Genomic DNA, 12,937 nt, shown 5'->3' with positions numbered 1-12,937 from the left:
GTACAGTCGGAGGTTTTTTACATTTTTAATCAAAAATCACACTCATATAATAAAGGAGAAAGTTTGTATGTTTATTCATTGGTATGTGTTTAAATTTGTTACTTCTTTACGTTCTAAAGCGCTTTGGATTTAATAAGTTAAAGTAACCTTTAATGAGAGAAACTAATACTCATATATAATATTTATATTTACATAAAACAATAAGTTAAACTGGTTACTTAAATGTTAAGTTCCAAATTTGTCTTTTAGACTTAGACATATTTTCCAGGGTATCTTTTTGGTATATGTAGTGTAAGCGAACATCAACATTTATTTGTATGACAGCTTTTGTAAAATTTTAAATGCGAAATATTAACATGCTTATTTGTTTTGTAAATTTCTTCACATCTCTCTCTTGCTACCAACTGGCGCCAATTCTCTTTCATTATCTCGTGTACGGGAAAGCTGAAAAATATTAGCTTTTACATATTTGCGATGTAAATAAGTATCAATTATCACTAGGTAACTAATATAATATAGCTAATAACTAATATACTTCCGTGATAAAGTTTAAATAGCACATTACACAAAATACAATATTTCTTATCACTGTTGAATAAGCCTTTAAAAAAAAAATATGTAAAAAAACAACTGACTTCAAAAACATTATTCCAAAACAATAGTTATAATATGCACTAAAAAGTATAAACATAATTGCGTATTTTTAAACAGTCTGATTAATTAATCTAATTCTAGTAACATGGAACATGGAAGCACCAGCTTTCAAATAAAAGACGAATTATCAAAATCGGTTTACCCAGTTGAAAGTTCTGAGTTAATAAACATAAAAAAACATACCGACGAATTGAGAAACTCCACCTTTTTTGAAGTCGCTTAAAAAAACGACTCTATTGTTTTCATTTCTGACTGTGTCGTTTCATCTGTCTCATTCTAACAAGCGGGTCTTGTCTGGGGACTTGTCAATAATTAATACCATATTTAATGAAAAAATATTCGTCTTATTAAATTACTTACGCTTTTTGCATATCAATCTTATAAATAAAATAACCTTACCGATGATAAGTCACACCATCTTTTTTTGAGTCGTTATTGCATTATTTAAGCACTTTTTATAGCACACTTAGGCTTGTTGATTGACACACAGTTGACACACGACTAAGGAGAAAAGTGTACTTACATTATCTTTAAGCACACGTTTGCCGTTCCATTATCAGACTGCGAATGATATGTCCATACGTATAGAACGTCATTGCATAATATATACAGGTATAGCAGTGATAGGCAATGATTGCAGCTTCTTTTGATATAGTATTTCTGGTTCACCTAAGAGTAAAGACAAATTTATGTATTGTCCTAGCCACTGATTCTATATGAGCCTTTCAGTCAAAATTTTAATGTGGATACCAAGGAATTTTAGAGCAGCGACTTCTTCGATAGATATACCTTGATAACTTATACCCTTAAACATATTATGATTCGTGTTCTTGTTACAAAATTGTTTTTTTTTTGGTTTTTTCAATTGTTACACTCAATTTGTATCTTTAAATCAATTTATAACTGTTAAAATTTCAACTTTTAAAATTTTGTCATTATTTATTGATGGGTAAAGGTCAGGTATTAGAAGAGAAACGTGGTCCGCAAAAAGTATGTATTTTCGTGATGGAGAATTTGCTAAATCGTTTATTTATAGAAGAAACAGCAAGGGTCCTAGAATGCCGCCTTGTAGCACACCTGAATTTAAATAAGTCCACTTGGATTCTTAAACCATTATATTACAATTTTGTCCACAGTATGTTATATGAACACATTTTCTACACGTTTTCTATTTTTAATATAAGTTTATAGCCTGTTCAAAGTAATTCCCCTTAAACCATATTGATAACATTTATTTATTATTTATTTAATAATTTATCGGCTTTGGTCATGTCAAAAAATACGCCTGTAACTTTTTATTATAGTCAATATATTTTATGATCCTCTATTATATATTAAAGTTGAAAAAAATATAGGTAACTTCGTGTAAATTCTAAACAACAATTGTACAATTTACTTCAGATTAATAGTATTAATTAATTATAATTTATAGTTGTAATTGTCTTTACTATTAATTTGGTTGCTCTGACTGATTGCGCTCCCTTAGTTACCTCGAGTCGACATTACTCGAATGAGCTTTACATAACCAAGCGTAGTATATAAAGTGCACAGCGCGCTTAAATAAATTTTTACTTCAAAAAAAGTCTTCTCTTCTGCGGTAGATATACGAGTGTATGATACTCCGCCATTTCAATTTTTGTTTTTTCAAAAATTAATACAATATGCTTCATTAAAATTTTTTCAGAGAACAATGCTGTAATCTGTTCTATGGAAATAAAAGCCACCTCATATTTTATTGTAATATTATTATATTTTAAAAAATATAGAGTAACAACTAATTTGAGATTAAATAGTATCTAATAGTAAAATATCAAAATACGTACATTTGAGACATTTTTGCAATTATGAAAATTTATTGTTACAGTTTTAGTAGGAACAGAGATTTGTGTAGATTTTATATTCTGCGTGTTTGAAATAATAATATCCGAATCTGTCTCATTTTGAGGAAAATGTAACGGTGAATCTCGTTGTTTGGATGTAGATGGGCGCGTCGACAGTGGCATGGATGGATTAAGTGAAGGTTGCAATGTATTGTTTTCCACAATGCGTTCACATGTTTGCGCCTTGTTCTCGACAGCACAGCACTCGACTTCCATCTGCAATAAATGTAGCAGAGGTACGATAAAAACAATGTACTGTATACAGCTTGATATCTGGTAACTTCAAATAAGTAGCGATTTCTTGTGGCATGTTAAAAAAAAATTTCCCACTACTTGTTTCAAGCACTTGCCATTTTGATAACGGATGAAATACTGATTGGTCTTAATATCATAAGGACGCAGGTCCAGGTACTTATGTACAATAGTTTTGTATTCTTCTCGGATTACGACATCATCAACAGTTATTTTTGAAAGTTCATTGCCACAGCAAACTTTATGAACTCCGAAAATAAAAGCCATCTGTAACAAAACCGAATGTGAATAAGGCAAGTATCTATCGAAGTGAGTGTTACGATAAAATGCCCATTTTAAATCACTATGGTTATACGTTACTAATCCACCTTATACACCGTTACTTACTTTTACGGCAAGAAATACTTTGTCTCCACATTTATGACTGAGATCACTTTGAATTTCTTAGGTTTGAATCCATCAGACATCCCCTTCAGATACGCTATTATTTTCGAATATGTGACCAGTTTAAGTCTTTATTATAACTGACTATTGATTTTAACATTAAGTTAATCCAAAGAGTGGAAGGTTGTTTAGTTTTGGCTAAGTACTGAAGGTAGGCCATAAACACAGTTTCTAAAAATTCTTGGCGGCTCTTGCAATTATCCATTCGATAAAATAACCATAGTCTTTCATATATATCTCCATCACATTTCTTGCATCACTTCTAATCCTTAAGTTTCATTGTCACTTCCAGAACTCATTTTTAAAAACAAAACCATGAATTTCTAACAATCCGTGAAATTTGACGCGGGCTGTATTTCGCGCGTTTTGTATTTGATTTGGCCGTTGTACCAGCTGGGCTTTATTCAAACAATATTTGCGTTCGATTCCGTTGGCGCAGAACACTCAGATCTTCCAAATTCAAAAAATCCGCGGCAAAAATAATTGCGGCCCACTTATAAAGAGGATTAAAAACTCATTACCGCCCGCTAAAAGTGCACATAAAAGCGAACCAAGTCGTCCTTTTCGAATAGATGTGATGAAAAATAGTTTCAATTGACTCCAATGCATAAGTTTATACATCGCATCTCTAAAGATCTGACTGCATTTGATACAATGACAGGATTCACTCTCGATTAAATATCAACCAATGAGCTTTGTAAGCTTCCACCACTGATCTGTATAAATACCACTGTACAGGTTGTTCCATAAGTTGACGGAAAAATTTTCCATATTTAATTTTATACTGTGCCTATTTGAAGCGCCACTCGCGAGCGTCCAGAGAACTAATTCTGACGTATAATACAAATGGCTGCGACTGAAGCGTACTGATACTCTGAAGTATTTTTGCATTTTGAATTCATTTGTTTCGTTTTTCGTGTTATTTATACTTCTAAATAGTAAATAGTTTCCCACCATCTATCTAAGTTTGTTTGACTGAGGTCACCATCACTAGATTTAGTACCGCAGACTCTCGCTACATAACCAACAGCGCCATAATGGCGAATTTGATATTCGATATTCATGTACAAAAACACTTTGACAGCCGCCAGTCCTACATGGATCATGACTCGGCACGTAATTTGCGACAGGAACGTGTTACATTAAATACTATAATAGCACAAAACGTGAATATTCATGGTAAAATAAGACAAGGTTGGAGTTAAAGTGGAGTGCAATTAAAGTTATCATCGTGTTCAGCCATTTGTGTCGAATGTAGGGCACTGTGCCGACATTTTGTCTTTCCTTTATTATCTGTACTAAAACATGGTCTACATGTTATAACAAAATACATTTATTTATTTACGGTGTGTGTGTGGATTGTACTCAATAACTCTTGTTTTAACGTATTCATTTACATTTACTTTTTTTGCTTACTGATGCTAAGTGCCGCCCACATTATCTTGCAATAGCGTTGGAGGAATCGCGAAGAGCGTTGCCGGTTAAAAAAGTGTAGGTATACGCTTTGTCGTATCGTACCGGAAACACAGCATAAGGAAGCTCATTCCACAGCTTTGTAGTACGTTTGAGTATTTTTGTTGCATCACTTTACATATATTGTAACTGAAATGTTTTGTAAATAGATAAAGCTGTAAATAATGATATAAAAGAGTGGCAATGAGTTTCTTGACACTTCTTATAATTAGTGTCATTTCCTTGGCCTACATGAATAAAGTGATTTTGATTTGATTTGATTTGTATATTGATTATAAGACGAAACATATTATATACGAGACTCGTACTCGTTTCGGTAATCCCTACTAATCCATACTAATATTATAAATGTGAATATACGTTTGTTTATAACGATTTATAGATTATAGGAAGACACCTTCCTGTGTCCACGTGCTTTTTTTGTGCCATGTCGTATCGTCCCGGAAACACCGCACAAGGAAGTTCATTCCACAGCTTTGTAGTATGTGGTAGTATGTGGAAGAAAGCTCCTTGAAAACCGCACTGTGGAGGATCCGCATCATCAAGATGGTGGAGATGATATGTGTCGTGCGAAGGTGGAATTCGGCGGCAGGAATCATAGTTAGTAAAAGCTAGTTAAAATATAAAAGAGCTTGCCGTATGTGTCATCTATTGTTTCTTGTTTATTGTTCTATATAGGCAAATATTTAGGCAAATGTTTGATACCTTTTGTTATATTATTGAAATTGTTTTCGAGTTCTCTTATTTAAAATACAATACCTAGCTTTATATGAGTAATGTATTTTTATTAAGCTAAGTTGATTTTTCATTACAAAAAAGCGGCCAAGTGCGAGTCGGAGTTGCCGATGAAGGGTTCCGTAGCAGCAAGCAGCATTATTATTCTCTTATTTTAGAAGTTACAGGGGGGGGGGGGACACATTTCACCTCTGTGGAAGTGTCTATCCCGCAAGCCATTCAGTTTGGATAAAAAATATTTTTTTAGGAACCTTGAAGACCTATCCATATCCCGCACGTATGGGTTTGATGGAAAAAAATTTGAATATCAGTTCTAAGTACCATCAAAAATGTTTTTCTATTTTTGTCTGAAAATCTTACTGTGGTTTACATAATACATCTACTTACCAAGTTTAAACAGTATTATAGTTCTTATAGTTTTGGAAAAAAGTGGCTGTTACATACGGACGGATAGACAGACAAACAGACATGACGAATCTATAAGGGTTCCGTTGTTTGCTATTTGACTATGGCACCCTAAAAAGATTAGGTAATCTACTGATTTTTTTTATGAAAATAAGGGTCGAGACGAGCAGGACGTTCAGCCGATGGTAATTGATACGCCCTGTCCATTACAATGCAGTGCCGCTCAGGATTCTTAAAAACCAAATTATTCTGAGCGGCACTACAATTGCGCTCGTCAGCTTGACACATAAGATGTCAAGTCTCATTTGCCCAGTAATATCACTTATATATTTTTTACTTATATACTTAACCTGCACATTAATTTATACGTTTTTACTTTATTAAGTTTTTTTTGTGATTATTTAGTTTTAATATTAGCTTTTTACGCCTGAAACACAGGATTACCTAGTTCAGTCACAGTGTTAACTAGATTTTAAGTAAGACTTGTATTATTATTATTATTTTGTGATTCAATAATCTTTTAATAAATAAATTGAATTGAATTGAATTGAACCACTGACTCTAGTACTACTCTTACTCTCACTACTCTTCACACATACTCCCACCATAATAGCTGGCACAGCATCTCTAGACTGGTGTTGCTGATGTCCATAAGCGGTCGCTTCATCACTTACCGTCACGCAAGCTTCTTGCCCGTTTACACATTATTATTATTATTAATTATTATTATCACAATTATCAAATGTATTTAAAAAGACGTTAAACACATCATTTTGAAGGATATCTCATCACTTCACCTATTACATTTTTAATAAATTATTTGTTAGACCGCTTCCGGCTGTGACTATGAACTTGACCTTAATAAACAAACGCTCTCACAGCTGTCATAAAAACAAAAAAATAGTTTAGGTTAAGCAAATGAACTCATTTCTTATATACGTTACCCACCTATTTTGTTATTAATGTAACTACCTAATTAGTATTTGTAACCTTGCAAATAGGTAATTATTGTCACTTTAAATATTACGACTATAATTATGTATGGTATGATCAGGGGCGTGCATTGGTTTTCCAGCGCGGTAGGCACTTGAAGTGCAACTAGTCGTATTTTCGATTAATATTAAAAAAATTAGCTCCTGTTATAAGGATAAATATAAGTTCACTTACAAACATTTTTCTGTCGTTCTGTCAGATTGATCGTGTTTTATAACAAGATTTGTCAAATTATGCAAGTCACCGTAACCAGTACCTATCATTCAATCATCAACCACACAGTTTTCGTTGTAGAAAATAAATAGCAGGGGAAGCAGAACAATAAATTGGAATAGCGGTATCCAGCTAGCAAAGTGTATTTTTCTTAATACTTGGTATTGAAATATCTCATAATTTTACGTTTTTGTGGAGTTAAACTAATATTTTTGCATTGGCATATAAAGAAGCAGTTTTTATTTTATCTACGAACGAAAATTGTGCAAAAGGTTACATACCTAATTTATGTAAACAAATCGTATTTTCGCCACAATCCTAACACTGGAATTCCTCCATTATATTTTAATTCCTTACTAGTTACCTATTTTAAACACAAAACACACAGCAACTCCTTTTTCCAATATAAACACTAAATATAATTAACAATAAAAATATCAACACAAAACAAATAACCAATGTAATAGCTTAATTATTCACGCCCGTATAAGTAAACGAATGACGAAAACACAAAAACTAAAAAAAAGACGCTGTCATTGTTGATTAGTGAACAATATATTTTTACTTCCAGAAATGTCACATTTTATATCTCACAATCATGAATCACGTCATGTGCGATGTCAACACTCTTATGGGAGCGCAATAAGGTTGAAACTCGGACACTAAGCGAACGAGACACGTCATAATAATTACTCATAAATCATAATGTAGGTATAATTTCTTCTGGTTGGTTTAATCCGTGACAGCTCGGTTGTCATTTCGAAGTGTCATAAGCTGGCCTACCCCGGATATGTAAAAGATGTCAAATTGCGACGGTCATATTTAAGAACTATATACATAATAATTGTATATGTTTGCTGTGGTCTATTACCTTGCAAATAAATTTTGTTATAGAAATTGAACGTATTCTACTAGGCTTGAGTAAGCATTATCGGAACTGCTTACTGTGAGTATTTAGTATATCGCGTAACGAAAAACTTACTGGTTGGGTGTTCAATAGAAGTTCGATTATAGAATAAAAGAACTAAATTTATCTGAATTATCTTGGAATCTAGTGTAGGTATATTAATTAGACTCTAAATCTGGTAGGTAGGCTATGCCTATTGGCATATATGGAATGCACGCCCCTGAGTATGATATTACTACGATTTGCTGCTCAGTATGTGTATCATGTTAGTTTAAGTATGTCAGTTAGTGAATTAGTATTCTTTTTATACGCTTTTTATTAGCTTCACCTGTATGTATGTTTGTTTGTAACCGACTCATTTGGGAGCGATTTTGACGCACTTTAAACGGCCACATTTCGTTCAAACTTAGAAAATTTATCAAGGAATAAATCTAATAAAAATAATATCTTAAAACACACCCGCACATGTACAGACACACACACACACATAATATGTACTTACATCTTATATGTTACATAATATTGCGAATGGAGATATTGATAGACGCCTATTAAAATAGTAAGCATCATTCACCAAATACAGTAAAAAAAAGTGGACACAACAGAAATTACCTAATCATTTAAGTTTAACATGAAATAATTTAACGTTAACTAGATAGTTTTATAAAGAGTATTTTGAAACAAATGTATTTTTGTAAGGAATATACCCAATTCAGCACACACTTCATACAATTCTCTACAAATTGTTACAATCGGTTTGTATTATTATATTTTGTGGAATTGATGGAGAATAGGTATGGAATACGCACAGATCGTGTTGGCACTTTAAAGTTTATCAAACTTAATAGGATCTCAGGGTCACATAATACCGAATGGTTAGTGACCCTTACTACTAAGTTATCTCGGTAAACAGGTCTCTTTCAGCAACTCGAAATAGCAATGAAGAAGAGGTAGACCGAAGAGTGAACATAACTTGGAAAAAATTTTGGGCACAATAAGAAATTCTCAAAGGAGATTACAGCTTGGCACAAAAAAAGATTGTGATGGATACTTGCCTTCTGCCAAGCCTAACATACGGAAGTCAAACATGGGTTTACACAAATAAAATAAAAAACAAAATTACAACAACACAAAGAGCAATGGAACGAAGCATCCTAAAGCTAAGGAAAATATATAAAATTAAAAGCGAGATTATAAAATATGAAAGAAAACCAAGCTTTCAGATGCTGTTGAATATGCTTTAAAGCAAAAATGGCAGTGGGCTGGACGTATCTGTAGAGTAAAAGACAAAAGATGGACACTGAAGATAACAAAATGGCAAGGGCCGATAGGAAAAAGACAAGTCGGAAGACCCAAGAGACGGTGGGTCGACGACATAAAAGAGATAGCGGGAAAGGAATGGATGAAAACAGGACAGGATAGAGAACAATGGAAAATATGGAGGAGGCTTTTACCCGAAAGGGGTCCGAAATAATCCAATAAATAGCATTAATTTTAATTTTAATTAATATTACTAACTTAGTTTACTTTTGAATTAACTGTTTTAATTTAAGTTTAAAATCTTATTTAAGTATACAAAAACAATACATAACAAGTGATTCGGAATAAAAACTTTATCATTATTATTATACTACTAGCTTAGAGGTTGCGGGTTTGCGGTTCCCGGTAGGTGCAATCAATATTGATGTTTGTTTCCGAGTCATGGATGTTTATATGTATTTATGTATGTTTAAGTATTAAACTGTAATTGTCCTGTTCCCATAGTACAGGCTATGCCTAGTTTGGGGCAAGATAATTTGTGTAAATGTGTGTCAATATTTAAAAAAAAAAGTATCCTGTACTTGTTATTAGATGATAGTTTTGTCCTGTTATCTGTTATTGTACCTAATTGTTAATAAATGAATAAATATATTTAATTTACTTCCCAAAGTATGGTACTTTAAAGCAAAGAAAGAGCGGAGCCTTCTAGCACAAGCAAGCATTTATATGTTTCAAAGGAGGTTCTTGCCACTATTTGTTTAGGAGAATGTGTTAAAACCAAAAATGTTTTTTTTTTTTTTTCATTTTATTTATAATTGGAGTTAAAATATTGTTAGTCACAAACGGATTTCTACCATCACATCTCAAAAGCGATATATATAGTTACTTTTGTTCTTACATTATTAGTTAAACGTTTAAAATTAAACCGTCCGAAATTTTGCATATAAAATAAATCGATATCCACTTCTAGAACAAGTTTTTAAAGAAACTGCTTCGAAACAGAAATCGTAGGTAGTATACTGTATCAAAGGAAGCTTATATTCATCTGTACAAATACCGCATAACTTTGTTCGAGAAACTTCGAGAACAAACTTACCTATTCCCGACAAAGTTTTTCTTCATCGAGATTTCCTTTTTTTGGTTCATGCGTATATTGTATGCAAAATCTTTCGTTTCATTGTAAAGGCTTTTAAAACTTGTAGACACTTGAGATTTTATACAAAATCTTGCTAATATGAATAGGAAAGGTACATAGGTATACTTTTCTCTCCATTTTCTGTACACTAAAGGTACCAACGTGGTCTTATTTGTAGATCTCCACTCTATTTCACATTGTATATTTATTTATTCTGGTTTTTTCCTATCTTCCTGTATGGAGTAGAAACGTGAACAATCTTGGGCCGAAAAAGGCAGAGGATTGATGGCTTCAAGATGTGGTATTGGAGGCGAATCTTAAAAATATCTTGGACGGCGAAACGCACCAATGCGACCCTGAAGTAGCTCCGAATAAAAACTCTCCTGACTACGATACGCAGACAACGTATTCTTTCATATTTCACACAATACGCAAAAGCGACGAAAGTTTGGAAAAACTAATTGTGGTTGAAAATATCAATGGCAAAAGATCGCACAGTCGTTTTCTAACAAAAAGGACCGACCAGTTTTAAGATTCGTCATCCAAATTCTTCACAATTATAAGAGACGTGCTGGACAGAATCCGGTCAAGATGCATCCCTCATGCTGACCACGATCAGACATGAGGGACCAACCCCAGAGAGAGAGATTTATTTATTTATTTCATAAAATCTACAGCACATTAAGTCACTTATCAGCTAAATAATATATTACAAAACAATTACCAAAAGTGACTTTATATTAATACAAAAGAAATAGGGAAACGGTTAACTCTAAAGGCCATCCCTGCAACTTACCGCTAATTCCATACCTAAACCACAGTAGACAATATGTCTACTTGCTAAACGCTTAAAATTATACTAATGACGATTTTGACAAAAATATAATTTGTGTTATTTTGAGAGTTAACTGTAAAACGTAGCTGTCTTGCTATATAATGTATGTACTACAGTGTATAGTAATAAACCTGGCCTGTTGTAAAGTGTTGCCTAACAGCTAGAGGCTCTATCTAGACGTATAAAATATCTAAAACTACTAACATACCGAGAAGCTATTCCAAGCAACGCCAATCACCGTTTATTTTAAGTTTCAACTAAATTTTGGTGAAGAAAGTCTAATTTCGTCTTACTAGACAGTTGAGACATGTAGCGCTAGAACGCTAGTACAGAATTGTAGCCACATAAAGATGATTTTATTTATTACCTATTTATTCACATGAACAACAATTTTTTTTTTAATATTGGTAATACATAGGTACTATATCGATGTGGGATCTGTCTCTTAGCCTTACTTATATATGCACGCAAGAAGTAATACTTCTTTGGCTTAACGAAGCAAAAATCATTTTAATGAATTATTCTTCGTGGTATTCTACGTTTGTGGAAAGAACAATATTGTACAAAACCTTGCGATGATGGCTTTGACAATTAATTATTAAATAATGAATACGGTTGTACGATCTTGAACATTTTGCCTATCCTAATAATGGACGAAGAAACCAAAAAAAAAAAACGAATGTCGCAAACGTCAGAAAATCTTAGGAACTTCAACCTATTACTTTTGTGTTACAGTGATGCGTGCGGATCTTAAAATTTCACTATCATCATTTTTTCATAACGCGCCTAAAGAAGTATAACTTCAAAAAAGCTTCTTTTTTTACAGAAATACATATTTAAGTATGGTGCTATGTACTATCATACAGAATCCTTCATAATCTTCTGATTATTAAGAACTTATTCTAGCTTCCCCTTCACTAAAATACCGTCATTCAAATATAATTTTACAAGGTTCCATCCCATTCTGATACCGTGCGCATAATACCTGATATTATTGAATAAATTATTCACAAACAGCGAGAAACAAAACATACTTGTCAGATCAAATAACAATTTTCCATGACAAAGTAAACCCTGCAATAAATCTAAATACAAGATGATTTTCCCTCGACAAATCGAGCTGGATTATAATTAACTCTAAGTGACAAATTCAAGACGCTACAAGACCTATGCGATAGATACAAAGGACTCACAGAGATCCGGTCACACAGAGGAATTAATTTACATAAAAGGATTGTCATGTGAAAGCATTGATGGTACAGAAATCGCAATCACAATTAGTGTAAAGTCGTAATTAACCTCGTTTGGACATACTCTAAAGTAATGAGCGGATGTGCCTTAATGACAGATTTTGCATTCCTCTTTTCTAACGTCGCTACACTAAACTATATGAAACACTCAAGTGTCATGACGTTCCGTTCGTAACAACCCCATAATATAAACAACACAATTCCAAGCGAGGCTGTGATGACAGTTGAGAAGTGACGTCACTATTGTCTATGTTAACATGGCCGAAAGCCGTATTATACACTTTTATTATGTTGAATATTTTTTTTTATGTAATAGGAGGACAAACGAGCGTACGGGTCACCTGTTGTTAAGTGATCACCGCCGCCCACAATCTCTTGCAACACCAGAGGAATCACAGGAGCGTTGGCGGCCTTTAACGAAGGTGTACGCGCTTTTTTTGAAGGGACCCATTGCGTATATATATATCTTTTTTATCTAAATATTTATGTTTGATAAGATTA

The sequence above is a fragment of the Leptidea sinapis genome, chromosome Z (assembly GCF_905404315.1).
Source record: "Leptidea sinapis chromosome Z, ilLepSina1.1, whole genome shotgun sequence".
NCBI classification, from domain to species: Eukaryota; Metazoa; Arthropoda; class Insecta; order Lepidoptera; family Pieridae; genus Leptidea; species Leptidea sinapis.
The sequence above is the reverse complement of the archived record's forward strand: the minus strand, read 5'-3'. Positions refer to the sequence as shown.